A 14,793-nucleotide genomic window follows, 5' to 3' on the forward strand; every position below is an offset into this window, starting at 1 on the left:
AGAAAAATCTGACTCAACCTTGCAGAAAACGATGCTGTTTAGCTGAAAGGGCACCCTCTGTTTAATTTGAGCTACACATCAGTCTAAACTTGTGGTCCTGGAAAATGGGAGGTTTTGTTCTTGCTTTCCAAATTGATGTAGCATGGACATTCGAGATCTTCAGGACTCAATACTATTTAAACTTTGTTGGTTTTTTTTCAATTCTGTCCCATTACTTGTCCCCAGAACCTCACTCCTCTCACGTTTAACTTGATGTTATGAATGACATTGCCTTATTTTACCTTTTTGAGTGAAGTTAAAAAGAAGCTCAGTTGCAATTCCATGTTGTTGAGTGTAAAGTTGATTTCCCTGTGCGACTTTTTTGCCTCTACTGCCCATGTTTTTTCCTTTCTTCCCAAATATCTCAAACAGTAGATACCAGAAATAGCTGAGAAATGCTGTAGCACAGTCTGGAAGCTGGAACCTGTGGCCGGGAAAGGAAACGTGATGACCATTACAGTAGATAAATCGAGAAAGTTCAACAACTGTAACTATCAATCATTTTCCCCTGAAAAGGTCTTTTAGTGGACAGCATTTATGATTCCATGATGTTGCAATTATACAATGGCATGATTTTTCAATTTTAAGAAATAAAAGGGAAAAAAAAACTGCCCAACAACCTTCCTAAAGAACAGGAGTGGTTAAGCAGTATTGAGGAATGTTTCTGCCTGGAATTGAACCAAGGACCTTTTGCGTGTAAAGCAACTGTGATGACCACTACACTACAGAAACCCATGCACCTTGGCTTTGCTAGATTTCCACTAAGCTTGATCTCCTTTTTTTTGTGCATGAACCTTTTAGTTTAAAAACTGGCTAAGCATTATGACTAGAGAGTTCAAAAACGTATGTGCTTCGGTAGCAAGAACAGAAGACTTTTTGTTGTTGTCTACTTCAAATATCAGACACCGAAAGCACAGTAGCTGCTACATTTTCTGCTCGCCTTGAAGTTGAGGACATTTTGCACGTAAGGCAAAAGTGATGACCACTTCACTACTAAAACCATGCTCAGTATTCTTGACACATTATAATATCACTGCAGCATCAGAAGCACTTTGAACCAAATCACCCCCACAACTGTCCATCTGTTCAAGTTATTTAGCAGAATGAATGAAAAGAATTCATGCCAAGATCTTTCATATTTGGATGTTTACAAATAAATGCCATCTTGTGATAATTTCAAAGAAATGTTTTAAGTGTCAAATGGATTTCTTGAATGCACGTAGCTAAAATTCAAATGGTTCACAGTTCTCATTTTTCAGAAAAATGTGACTCAACCTTGCAGAAAACGATGCTGTTTAGCTGAAAGGGCACCCTCTGTTTAGTCTGAGCTACACATCAGTCTAAACTTGTGGTCCTGGAAAATGGGAGGTTTTGTTCTTGCTTTCCAAATTGATGTAGCATGGACAGTCGAGATCTTCAGGACTCAATAATATTTAAACTTTGCTTTTTTTTTTCAATTCTGTCCCATTACTTGTCCCCAGAACCTCACTCCTCTCACGTTTAACTTGATGTTATGAACAACATTGCCTTATTTTACCTTTTTGAGTGAAGTTAAAAAGAAGCTCAGTTGCAATTTCATATCATTGAGTGTAAAGTTGATTTCCCTGTGCGACTTTTTTGCCTCTACTGCCCATGTTTTTTTCCTTTATTCCCAAATATCTCAAACAGTAGATACCAGAAATAGCTGAGAAATGCTATAGCACAGTATGGAAGCTGCACATGTGGCCTGGAAAGCAAAGGTGATGACCATTACAGTAGATAAATCAAGAAAGTTCAACAACTGTAACTATCAATCATTTTCCCCTGAAAAGGTCTTTTAGTGGACAGCATTTATGATTCCATGATGTTGCAATTAGATAAGGCCCTGATTTTTCAATTTTAAGAAATAAAAGGGAAAAAAAACTGCCCAACAACCTTCCTAAAGAACAGGACTGGTAAAGCAGCAATGAAGAATGTTTCTGCCTGGAATTGAACCAGGTACCTTTTGCGTGTAAAGCAACCGTGATGACCACTACACTACAGAAACCCACGCAGTTTGGGTTTGCTGGATTTCTACAAAGCTTGTTCTCCTTTTTTTGTGCATGAAACTTATAGTTTTAAAAACTGGCTAAGCATTATGACTAGAGAGTTCAAAAACATATGTGCTTCGGCAGCAAGAACAGAAGACTTTTTATTGTTGTCTACTTCAAATATCAGACACCGAAAGCAAAGTAGCTGCTACATTTTCTGCTCGCCTTGAAGCTGAGGACATTTTGCACGTAAGGCAAAAGTGATGACCACTTCACTATTAAAACCATGCTCAGTATTCTTGACACATTATAATATCACTGCAGCATCAGAAGCACTTTGCACCAAATCACCCCCACAACTGTCCATCTGTTCAAGTTATTTAGCAGAATGAATGAAAATAATTCATGCCAAGATCTTTCATATTTGGATGTTTACAAATAATTGCCATCTTGTGATAATTTCAAAGAAATGTTTTAAGTGTCAAATGGATTTCTTGAATGCACGTAGCTAAAATTCAAATGGTTCACAATTCTCATTTTTCAGAAAAATCTGACTCAACCTTGCAGAAAACGATGCTGTTTAACTAAAAGGGCACCCTCTATTTAATCTGAGCTACACATCAGTCTAAACTTGTGGTCCTGGAAAATGGGAGGTTTTGTTCTTGCTTTCCAAATTGATGTAGCATGGACATTCGAGATCTTCAGGAAGCAATACTATTTAAACTTTGCTTTTTTTTTCAAATCTGTCCCATTACTTGTCCCCAGAACCTCACTCCTCTCACGTTTAACTTGATGTTATGAACAACATTGCCTTATTTTACCTTTTTCAGTGAAGTTAAAAAGAAGCTCAGTTGCAATTCCATGTTGTTGAGTGTAAAGTTGATTTCCCTGTGCGACTTTTTTGCCTCTACTGCCCATGTTTTTTCCTTTCTTCCCAAATATCTCAAACAGTAGATACCAGAAATAGCTGAGAAATGATGTAGCACAGTATGGAAGCTGGGACCTGTGGCCTGGAAAGCAAATGTGATGACCATTACAGTAGAAAAATCAAGAAAGTTCAACAACTGTAACTATCAATCATTTTGCCCTGAAAAGGTCTTTTAGTGGACAGCATTTATGATTCCATGATGTTGCAATTATACAATGCCATGATTTTTCAATTTTAAGAAATAAAAGGGAAAAAAAACTGCCCAACAACCTTCCTAAAGAACAGGACTGGTAAAGCAGCAATGAAGAATGTTTCTGCCTGGAATTGAACCAGGTACCTTTTGCGTGTAAAGCAACCATGATGACCACTACACTACAGAAACCCATGCAGTTTGGGTTTGCTGGATTTCTACAAAGCTTGTTCTCCTTTTTTTGTGCATGAAACTTATAGTTTTAAAAACTGGCTAAGCATTATGACTAGAGAGTTCAAAAACATATGTGCTTCGGCAGCAAGAACAGAAGACTTTTTATTGTTGTCTACTTCAAATATCAGACACCGAAAGCAAAGTAGCTGCTACATTTTCTGCTCGCCTTGAAGCTGAGGACATTTTGCACGTAAGGCAAAAGTGATGACCACTTCACTACTAAAACCATGCTCAGTATTCTTGACACATTATAATATCACTGCAGCATCAGAAGCACTTTGCACCAAATCACCCCCACAACTGTCCATCTGTTCAAGTTATTTAGCAGAATGAATGAAAATAATTCATGCCAAGATCTTTCATATTTGGATGTTTACAAATAACTGCCATCTTGTGATAATTTCAAAGAAATGTTTTAAGTGTCAAATGGATTTCTTGAATGCACGTAGCTAAAATTCAAATGGTTCACAATTCTCATTTTTCAGAAAAATCTGACTCAACCTTGCAGAAAACGATGCTGTTTAACTAAAAGGGCACCCTCTATTTAGTCTGAGCTACACATCAGTCTAAACTTGTGGTCCTGGAAAATGGGAGGTTTTGTTCTTGCTTTCCAAATTGATGTAGCATGGACATTCGAGATCTTCAGGAAGCAATACTATTTAAACTTTGCTTTTTTTTTCAAATCTGTCCCATTACTTGTCCCCAGAACCTCACTCCTCTCACGTTTAACTTGATGTTATGAACAACATTGCCTTATTTTACCTTTTTCAGTGAAGTTAAAAAGAAGCTCAGTTGCAATTCCATGTTGTTGAGTGTAAAGTTGATTTCCCTGTGCGACTTTTTTGCCTCTACTGCCCATGTTTTTTCCTTTCTTCCCAAATATCTCAAACAGTAGATACCAGAAATAGCTGAGAAATGATGTAGCACAGTATGGAAGCTGGGACCTGTGGCCTGGAAAGCAAATGTGATGACCATTACAGTAGAAAAATCAAGAAAATTCAACAACTGTAACTATCAATCATTTTGCCCTGAAAAGGTCTTTTAGTGGACAGCATTTATGATTCCATGAAGTTGCAATTATACAATGCCATGATTTTACAATTTTAAGAAATAAAAGGGAAAAAAACTGCCCAACAACCTTCCTAAAGAACAGGAGTGGTAAAACAGCATTGAGGAATGTTTCTGCCTGGAATTGAACCAGGGACCTTTTGCGTGTAAAGCAACTGTGATGACCACTACACTACAGAAACCCATGCAGTTTGATTTTGCTGGATTTCCACTAAGCTTGTTCTCCTTTTTTTTGTGCATGAACCTTATAATTTAAAAACTGGCTAAGCATTATGACTAGAGAGTTCAAAAACATATGTGCTTCGGCCGCAAGAACAGAAGACTTTTTGTTGTTGTCTACTTCAAATATCAGACACCGAAAGCAAAGTAGCTGCTACATTTTCTGCTCGCCTTGAAGCTGAGGACATTTTGCACGTAAGGCAAAAGTGATGACCACTTCACTACTAAAACCATGCTCAGCATTCTTGACACATTATAATATCACTGCAGCATCAGAAGCACTTTGCACCAAATCACCCCCACAACTGTCCATATGTTCAAGTTATTTAGCAGAATGAATGAAAAGAATTCATGCCAAGACCTTTCATATTTGGATGTTTACAAATAACTGCCATCTTGTGATAATTTCAAAGAAATGTTTTAAGTGTCAAATATATTTCTTGAATGCACGTAGCTAAAATTCAAATGGTTCACAATTCTCATTTTTCAGAAAAATCTGACTCAACCTTGCAGAAAACGATGCTGTTTAGCTGAAAGGGCACCCTCTGTTTAATTTGAGCTACACATCAGTCTAAACTTGTGGTCCTGGAAAATGGGAGGTTTTGTTCTTGCTTTCCAAATTGATGTAGCATGGACATTCGAGATCTTCAGGACTCAATACTATTTAAACTTTGTTGGTTTTTTTTCAATTCTGTCCCATTACTTGTCCCCAGAACCTCACTCCTCTCACGTTTAACTTGATGTTATGAATGACATTGCCTTATTTTACCTTTTTGAGTGAAGTTAAAAAGAAGCTCAGTTGCAATTCCATGTTGTTGAGTGTAAAGTTGATTTCCCTGTGCGACTTTTTTGCCTCTACTGCCCATGTTTTTTCCTTTCTTCCCAAATATCTCAAACAGTAGATACCAGAAATAGCTGAGAAATGCTGTAGCACAGTCTGGAAGCTGGAACCTGTGGCCGGGAAAGGAAACGTGATGACCATTACAGTAGATAAATCGAGAAAGTTCAACAACTGTAACTATCAATCATTTTCCCCTGAAAAGGTCTTTTAGTGGACAGCATTTATGATTCCATGATGTTGCAATTATACAATGGCATGATTTTTCAATTTTAAGAAATAAAAGGGAAAAAAAAACTGCCCAACAACCTTCCTAAAGAACAGGAGTGGTTAAGCAGTATTGAGGAATGTTTCTGCCTGGAATTGAACCAAGGACCTTTTGCGTGTAAAGCAACTGTGATGACCACTACACTACAGAAACCCATGCACCTTGGCTTTGCTAGATTTCCACTAAGCTTGATCTCCTTTTTTTTGTGCATGAACCTTTTAGTTTAAAAACTGGCTAAGCATTATGACTAGAGAGTTCAAAAACGTATGTGCTTCGGTAGCAAGAACAGAAGACTTTTTGTTGTTGTCTACTTCAAATATCAGACACCGAAAGCACAGTAGCTGCTACATTTTCTGCTCGCCTTGAAGTTGAGGACATTTTGCACGTAAGGCAAAAGTGATGACCACTTCACTACTAAAACCATGCTCAGTATTCTTGACACATTATAATATCACTGCAGCATCAGAAGCACTTTGAACCAAATCACCCCCACAACTGTCCATCTGTTCAAGTTATTTAGCAGAATGAATGAAAAGAATTCATGCCAAGATCTTTCATATTTGGATGTTTACAAATAAATGCCATCTTGTGATAATTTCAAAGAAATGTTTTAAGTGTCAAATGGATTTCTTGAATGCACGTAGCTAAAATTCAAATGGTTCACAGTTCTCATTTTTCAGAAAAATGTGACTCAACCTTGCAGAAAACGATGCTGTTTAGCTGAAAGGGCACCCTCTGTTTAGTCTGAGCTACACATCAGTCTAAACTTGTGGTCCTGGAAAATGGGAGGTTTTGTTCTTGCTTTCCAAATTGATGTAGCATGGACAGTCGAGATCTTCAGGACTCAATAATATTTAAACTTTGCTTTTTTTTTTCAATTCTGTCCCATTACTTGTCCCCAGAACCTCACTCCTCTCACGTTTAACTTGATGTTATGAACAACATTGCCTTATTTTACCTTTTTGAGTGAAGTTAAAAAGAAGCTCAGTTGCAATTTCATATCATTGAGTGTAAAGTTGATTTCCCTGTGCGACTTTTTTGCCTCTACTGCCCATGTTTTTTTCCTTTATTCCCAAATATCTCAAACAGTAGATACCAGAAATAGCTGAGAAATGCTATAGCACAGTATGGAAGCTGCACATGTGGCCTGGAAAGCAAAGGTGATGACCATTACAGTAGATAAATCAAGAAAGTTCAACAACTGTAACTATCAATCATTTTCCCCTGAAAAGGTCTTTTAGTGGACAGCATTTATGATTCCATGATGTTGCAATTAGATAAGGCCCTGATTTTTCAATTTTAAGAAATAAAAGGGAAAAAAAACTGCCCAACAACCTTCCTAAAGAACAGGACTGGTAAAGCAGCAATGAAGAATGTTTCTGCCTGGAATTGAACCAGGTACCTTTTGCGTGTAAAGCAACCGTGATGACCACTACACTACAGAAACCCACGCAGTTTGGGTTTGCTGGATTTCTACAAAGCTTGTTCTCCTTTTTTTGTGCATGAAACTTATAGTTTTAAAAACTGGCTAAGCATTATGACTAGAGAGTTCAAAAACATATGTGCTTCGGCAGCAAGAACAGAAGACTTTTTATTGTTGTCTACTTCAAATATCAGACACCGAAAGCAAAGTAGCTGCTACATTTTCTGCTCGCCTTGAAGCTGAGGACATTTTGCACGTAAGGCAAAAGTGATGACCACTTCACTATTAAAACCATGCTCAGTATTCTTGACACATTATAATATCACTGCAGCATCAGAAGCACTTTGCACCAAATCACCCCCACAACTGTCCATCTGTTCAAGTTATTTAGCAGAATGAATGAAAATAATTCATGCCAAGATCTTTCATATTTGGATGTTTACAAATAATTGCCATCTTGTGATAATTTCAAAGAAATGTTTTAAGTGTCAAATGGATTTCTTGAATGCACGTAGCTAAAATTCAAATGGTTCACAATTCTCATTTTTCAGAAAAATCTGACTCAACCTTGCAGAAAACGATGCTGTTTAACTAAAAGGGCACCCTCTATTTAATCTGAGCTACACATCAGTCTAAACTTGTGGTCCTGGAAAATGGGAGGTTTTGTTCTTGCTTTCCAAATTGATGTAGCATGGACATTCGAGATCTTCAGGAAGCAATACTATTTAAACTTTGCTTTTTTTTTCAAATCTGTCCCATTACTTGTCCCCAGAACCTCACTCCTCTCACGTTTAACTTGATGTTATGAACAACATTGCCTTATTTTACCTTTTTCAGTGAAGTTAAAAAGAAGCTCAGTTGCAATTCCATGTTGTTGAGTGTAAAGTTGATTTCCCTGTGCGACTTTTTTGCCTCTACTGCCCATGTTTTTTCCTTTCTTCCCAAATATCTCAAACAGTAGATACCAGAAATAGCTGAGAAATGATGTAGCACAGTATGGAAGCTGGGACCTGTGGCCTGGAAAGCAAATGTGATGACCATTACAGTAGAAAAATCAAGAAAGTTCAACAACTGTAACTATCAATCATTTTGCCCTGAAAAGGTCTTTTAGTGGACAGCATTTATGATTCCATGATGTTGCAATTATACAATGCCATGATTTTTCAATTTTAAGAAATAAAAGGGAAAAAAAACTGCCCAACAACCTTCCTAAAGAACAGGACTGGTAAAGCAGCAATGAAGAATGTTTCTGCCTGGAATTGAACCAGGTACCTTTTGCGTGTAAAGCAACCATGATGACCACTACACTACAGAAACCCATGCAGTTTGGGTTTGCTGGATTTCTACAAAGCTTGTTCTCCTTTTTTTGTGCATGAAACTTATAGTTTTAAAAACTGGCTAAGCATTATGACTAGAGAGTTCAAAAACATATGTGCTTCGGCAGCAAGAACAGAAGACTTTTTATTGTTGTCTACTTCAAATATCAGACACCGAAAGCAAAGTAGCTGCTACATTTTCTGCTCGCCTTGAAGCTGAGGACATTTTGCACGTAAGGCAAAAGTGATGACCACTTCACTACTAAAACCATGCTCAGTATTCTTGACACATTATAATATCACTGCAGCATCAGAAGCACTTTGCACCAAATCACCCCCACAACTGTCCATCTGTTCAAGTTATTTAGCAGAATGAATGAAAATAATTCATGCCAAGATCTTTCATATTTGGATGTTTACAAATAACTGCCATCTTGTGATAATTTCAAAGAAATGTTTTAAGTGTCAAATGGATTTCTTGAATGCACGTAGCTAAAATTCAAATGGTTCACAATTCTCATTTTTCAGAAAAATCTGACTCAACCTTGCAGAAAACGATGCTGTTTAACTAAAAGGGCACCCTCTATTTAGTCTGAGCTACACATCAGTCTAAACTTGTGGTCCTGGAAAATGGGAGGTTTTGTTCTTGCTTTCCAAATTGATGTAGCATGGACATTCGAGATCTTCAGGAAGCAATACTATTTAAACTTTGCTTTTTTTTTCAAATCTGTCCCATTACTTGTCCCCAGAACCTCACTCCTCTCACGTTTAACTTGATGTTATGAACAACATTGCCTTATTTTACCTTTTTCAGTGAAGTTAAAAAGAAGCTCAGTTGCAATTCCATGTTGTTGAGTGTAAAGTTGATTTCCCTGTGCGACTTTTTTGCCTCTACTGCCCATGTTTTTTCCTTTCTTCCCAAATATCTCAAACAGTAGATACCAGAAATAGCTGAGAAATGATGTAGCACAGTATGGAAGCTGGGACCTGTGGCCTGGAAAGCAAATGTGATGACCATTACAGTAGAAAAATCAAGAAAATTCAACAACTGTAACTATCAATCATTTTGCCCTGAAAAGGTCTTTTAGTGGACAGCATTTATGATTCCATGATGTTGCAATTATACAATGCCATGATTTTACAATTTTAAGAAATAAAAGGGAAAAAAACTGCCCAACAACCTTCCTAAAGAACAGGAGTGGTAAAACAGCATTGAGGAATGTTTCTGCCTGGAATTGAACCAGGGACCTTTTGCGTGTAAAGCAACTGTGATGACCACTACACTACAGAAACCCATGCAGTTTGATTTTGCTGGATTTCCACTAAGCTTGTTCTCCTTTTTTTTGTGCATGAACCTTATAATTTAAAAACTGGCTAAGCATTATGACTAGAGAGTTCAAAAACATATGTGCTTCGGCCGCAAGAACAGAAGACTTTTTGTTGTTGTCTACTTCAAATATCAGACACCGAAAGCAAAGTAGCTGCTACATTTTCTGCTCGCCTTGAAGCTGAGGACATTTTGCACGTAAGGCAAAAGTGATGACCACTTCACTACTAAAACCATGCTCAGCATTCTTGACACATTATAATATCACTGCAGCATCAGAAGCACTTTGCACCAAATCACCCCCACAACTGTCCATATGTTCAAGTTATTTAGCAGAATGAATGAAAAGAATTCATGCCAAGACCTTTCATATTTGGATGTTTACAAATAACTGCCATCTTGTGATAATTTCAAAGAAATGTTTTAAGTGTCAAATATATTTCTTGAATGCACGTAGCTAAAATTCAAATGGTTCACAATTCTCATTTTTCAGAAAAATCTGACTCAACCTTGCAGAAAACGATGCTGTTTAGCTGAAAGGGCACCCTCTGTTTAATTTGAGCTACACATCAGTCTAAACTTGTGGTCCTGGAAAATGGGAGGTTTTGTTCTTGCTTTCCAAATTGATGTAGCATGGACATTCGAGATCTTCAGGACTCAATACTATTTAAACTTTGTTGGTTTTTTTTCAATTCTGTCCCATTACTTGTCCCCAGAACCTCACTCCTCTCACGTTTAACTTGATGTTATGAATGACATTGCCTTATTTTACCTTTTTGAGTGAAGTTAAAAAGAAGCTCAGTTGCAATTCCATGTTGTTGAGTGTAAAGTTGATTTCCCTGTGCGACTTTTTTGCCTCTACTGCCCATGTTTTTTCCTTTCTTCCCAAATATCTCAAACAGTAGATACCAGAAATAGCTGAGAAATGCTGTAGCACAGTCTGGAAGCTGGAACCTGTGGCCGGGAAAGGAAACGTGATGACCATTACAGTAGATAAATCGAGAAAGTTCAACAACTGTAACTATCAATCATTTTCCCCTGAAAAGGTCTTTTAGTGGACAGCATTTATGATTCCATGATGTTGCAATTATACAATGGCATGATTTTTCAATTTTAAGAAATAAAAGGGAAAAAAAAACTGCCCAACAACCTTCCTAAAGAACAGGAGTGGTTAAGCAGTATTGAGGAATGTTTCTGCCTGGAATTGAACCAAGGACCTTTTGCGTGTAAAGCAACTGTGATGACCACTACACTACAGAAACCCATGCACCTTGGCTTTGCTAGATTTCCACTAAGCTTGATCTCCTTTTTTTTGTGCATGAACCTTTTAGTTTAAAAACTGGCTAAGCATTATGACTAGAGAGTTCAAAAACGTATGTGCTTCGGTAGCAAGAACAGAAGACTTTTTGTTGTTGTCTACTTCAAATATCAGACACCGAAAGCACAGTAGCTGCTACATTTTCTGCTCGCCTTGAAGTTGAGGACATTTTGCACGTAAGGCAAAAGTGATGACCACTTCACTACTAAAACCATGCTCAGTATTCTTGACACATTATAATATCACTGCAGCATCAGAAGCACTTTGAACCAAATCACCCCCACAACTGTCCATCTGTTCAAGTTATTTAGCAGAATGAATGAAAAGAATTCATGCCAAGATCTTTCATATTTGGATGTTTACAAATAAATGCCATCTTGTGATAATTTCAAAGAAATGTTTTAAGTGTCAAATGGATTTCTTGAATGCACGTAGCTAAAATTCAAATGGTTCACAGTTCTCATTTTTCAGAAAAATGTGACTCAACCTTGCAGAAAACGATGCTGTTTAGCTGAAAGGGCACCCTCTGTTTAGTCTGAGCTACACATCAGTCTAAACTTGTGGTCCTGGAAAATGGGAGGTTTTGTTCTTGCTTTCCAAATTGATGTAGCATGGACAGTCGAGATCTTCAGGACTCAATAATATTTAAACTTTGCTTTTTTTTTTCAATTCTGTCCCATTACTTGTCCCCAGAACCTCACTCCTCTCACGTTTAACTTGATGTTATGAACAACATTGCCTTATTTTACCTTTTTGAGTGAAGTTAAAAAGAAGCTCAGTTGCAATTTCATATCATTGAGTGTAAAGTTGATTTCCCTGTGCGACTTTTTTGCCTCTACTGCCCATGTTTTTTTCCTTTATTCCCAAATATCTCAAACAGTAGATACCAGAAATAGCTGAGAAATGCTATAGCACAGTATGGAAGCTGCACATGTGGCCTGGAAAGCAAACGTGATGACCATTACAGTAGATAAATCAAGAAAGTTCAACAACTGTAACTATCAATCATTTTCCCCTGAAAAGGTCTTTTAGTGGACAGCATTTATGATTCCATGATGTTGCAATTAGATAAGGCCCTGATTTTTCAATTTTAAGAAATAAAAGGGAAAAAAAACTGCCCAACAACCTTCCTAAAGAACAGGACTGGTAAAGCAGCAATGAAGAATGTTTCTGCCTGGAATTGAACCAGGTACCTTTTGCGTGTAAAGCAACCGTGATGACCAATACACTACAGAAACCCATGCAGTTTGGGTTTGCTGGATTTCTACAAAGCTTGTTCTCCTTTTTTTGTGCATGAAACTTATAGTTTTAAAAACTGGCTAAGCATTATGACTAGAGAGTTCAAAAACATATGTGCTTCGGCAGCAAGAACAGAAGACTTTTTATTGTTGTCTACTTCAAATATCAGACACCGAAAGCAAAGTAGCTGCTACATTTTCTGCTCGCCTTGAAGCTGAGGACATTTTGCACGTAAGGCAAAAGTGATGACCACTTCACTACTAAAACCATGCTCAGTATTCTTGACACATTATAATATCACTGCAGCATCAGAAGCACTTTGCACCAAATCACCCCCACAACTGTCATCTGTTCAAGTTATTTAGCAGAATGAATGAAAATAATTCATGCCAAGATCTTTCATATTTGGATGTTTACAAATAACTGCCATCTTGTGATAATTTCAAAGAAATGTTTTAAGTGTCAAATGGATTTCTTGAATGCACGTAGCTAAAATTCAAATGGTTCACAATTCTCATTTTTCAGAAAAATCTGACTCAACCTTGCAGAAAACGATGCTGTTTAACTAAAAGGGTACCCTCTATTTAGTCTGAGCTACACATCAGTCTAAACTTGTGGTCCTGGAAAATGGGAGGTTTTGTTCTTGCTTTCCAAATTGATGTAGCATGGACATTCGAGATCTTCAGGAAGCAATACTATTTAAACTTTGCTTTTTTTTTCAAATCTGTCCCATTACTTGTCCCCAGAACCTCACTCCTCTCACGTTTAACTTGATGTTATGAACAACATTGCCTTATTTTACCTTTTTCAGTGAAGTTAAAAAGAAGCTCAGTTGCAATTCCATGTTGTTGAGTGTAAAGTTGATTTCCCTGTGCGACTTTTTTGCCTCTACTGCCCATGTTTTTTCCTTTCTTCCCAAATATCTCAAACAGTAGATACCAGAAATAGCTGAGAAATGCTATAGCACAGTATGGAAGCTGCACATGTGGCCTGGAAAGCAAACGTGATGACCATTACTGTAGATAAATCAAGAAAGTTCAACAACTGTAACTATCAATCATTTTCCCCTGAAAAGGTTTTTAGTGGACAGCATTTATGATTCCATGATGTTGCAATTATACAATGGCATGATTTTTCAATTTTAAGAAATAAAAGGGAAAAAAAAACTGCCCAACAACCTTCCTAAAGAACAGGAGTGGTTAAGCAGTATTGAGGAATGTTTCTGCCTGGAATTGAACCAAGGACCTTTTGCGTGTAAAGCAACTGTGATGACCACTACACTACAGAAACCCATGCACCTTGGCTTTGCTAGATTTCCACTAAGCTTGATCTCCTTTTTTTTGTGCATGAACCTTTTAGTTTAAAAACTGGCTAAGCATTATGACTAGAGAGTTCAAAAACGTATGTGCTTCGGTAGCAAGAACAGAAGACTTTTTGTTGTTGTCTACTTCAAATATCAGACACCGAAAGCACAGTAGCTGCTACATTTTCTGCTCGCCTTGAAGTTGAGGACATTTTGCACGTAAGGCAAAAGTGATGACCACTTCACTACTAAAACCATGCTCAGTATTCTTGACACATTATAATATCACTGCAGCATCAGAAGCACTTTGAACCAAATCACCCCCACAACTGTCCATCTGTTCAAGTTATTTAGCAGAATGAATGAAAAGAATTCATGCCAAGATCTTTCATATTTGGATGTTTACAAATAAATGCCATCTTGTGATAATTTCAAAGAAATGTTTTAAGTGTCAAATGGATTTCTTGAATGCACGTAGCTAAAATTCAAATGGTTCACAGTTCTCATTTTTCAGAAAAATGTGACTCAACCTTGCAGAAAACGATGCTGTTTAGCTGAAAGGGCACCCTCTGTTTAGTCTGAGCTACACATCAGTCTAAACTTGTGGTCCTGGAAAATGGGAGGTTTTGTTCTTGCTTTCCAAATTGATGTAGCATGGACAGTCGAGATCTTCAGGACTCAATAATATTTAAACTTTGCTTTTTTTTTCAATTCTGTCCCATTACTTGTCCCCAGAACCTCACTCCTCTCACGTTTAACTTGATGTTATGAACAACATTGCCTTATTTTACCTTTTTGAGTGAAGTTAAAAAGAAGCTCAGTTGCAATTTCATATCATTGAGTGTAAAGTTGATTTCCCTGTGCGACTTTTTTGCCTCTACTGCCCATGTTTTTTTCCTTTATTCCCAAATATCTCAAACAGTAGATACCAGAAATAGCTGAGAAATGCTATAGCACAGTATGGAAGCTGCACATGTGGCCTGGAAAGCAAACGTGATGACCATTACAGTAGATAAATCAAGAAAGTTCAACAACTGTAACTATCAATCATTTTCCCCTGAAAAGGTCTTTTAG

At 37.3% G+C, this 14,793-nt stretch overlaps 11 non-coding genes across 11 annotated transcripts; all 11 read right to left on the reverse strand.

The window, feature by feature from the left end:
- Positions 1-698: 698 nt before the first annotated feature.
- trnav-uac (transfer RNA valine (anticodon UAC)) lies at positions 699-771 on the reverse strand. Its single transcript has one exon. It is a non-coding gene; the product is annotated as a tRNA-Val (tRNA).
- Positions 772-1,992: 1,221 nt separating this feature from the next.
- Positions 1,993-2,065, reverse strand: trnav-uac (transfer RNA valine (anticodon UAC)). Its single transcript has one exon. It is a non-coding gene; the product is annotated as a tRNA-Val (tRNA).
- Positions 2,066-3,285: 1,220 nt separating this feature from the next.
- Positions 3,286-3,358, reverse strand: trnav-uac (transfer RNA valine (anticodon UAC)). Its single transcript has one exon. It is a non-coding gene; the product is annotated as a tRNA-Val (tRNA).
- A 1,219-nt stretch (positions 3,359-4,577) lies between these two features.
- trnav-uac (transfer RNA valine (anticodon UAC)) lies at positions 4,578-4,650 on the reverse strand. The gene has a single exon. It is a non-coding gene; the product is annotated as a tRNA-Val (tRNA).
- Positions 4,651-5,873: 1,223 nt separating this feature from the next.
- Positions 5,874-5,946, reverse strand: trnav-uac (transfer RNA valine (anticodon UAC)). The gene has a single exon. It is a non-coding gene; the product is annotated as a tRNA-Val (tRNA).
- A 1,221-nt stretch (positions 5,947-7,167) lies between these two features.
- trnav-uac (transfer RNA valine (anticodon UAC)) lies at positions 7,168-7,240 on the reverse strand. Its single transcript has one exon. It is a non-coding gene; the product is annotated as a tRNA-Val (tRNA).
- A 1,220-nt stretch (positions 7,241-8,460) lies between these two features.
- On the reverse strand, positions 8,461-8,533 carry trnav-uac (transfer RNA valine (anticodon UAC)). The gene has a single exon. It is a non-coding gene; the product is annotated as a tRNA-Val (tRNA).
- Positions 8,534-9,752: 1,219 nt separating this feature from the next.
- Positions 9,753-9,825, reverse strand: trnav-uac (transfer RNA valine (anticodon UAC)). The gene has a single exon. It is a non-coding gene; the product is annotated as a tRNA-Val (tRNA).
- Positions 9,826-11,048: 1,223 nt separating this feature from the next.
- Positions 11,049-11,121, reverse strand: trnav-uac (transfer RNA valine (anticodon UAC)). Its single transcript has one exon. It is a non-coding gene; the product is annotated as a tRNA-Val (tRNA).
- Positions 11,122-12,342: 1,221 nt separating this feature from the next.
- On the reverse strand, positions 12,343-12,415 carry trnav-uac (transfer RNA valine (anticodon UAC)). Its single transcript has one exon. It is a non-coding gene; the product is annotated as a tRNA-Val (tRNA).
- Positions 12,416-13,633: 1,218 nt separating this feature from the next.
- On the reverse strand, positions 13,634-13,706 carry trnav-uac (transfer RNA valine (anticodon UAC)). The gene has a single exon. It is a non-coding gene; the product is annotated as a tRNA-Val (tRNA).
- Positions 13,707-14,793: the final 1,087 nt, after the last annotated feature.

This window comes from Electrophorus electricus, chromosome 15, assembly GCF_041902795.1.
Source record: "Electrophorus electricus isolate QZ-2024a chromosome 15, ASM4190279v1, whole genome shotgun sequence".
Classification (NCBI taxonomy): Eukaryota; Metazoa; Chordata; class Actinopteri; order Gymnotiformes; family Gymnotidae; genus Electrophorus; species Electrophorus electricus.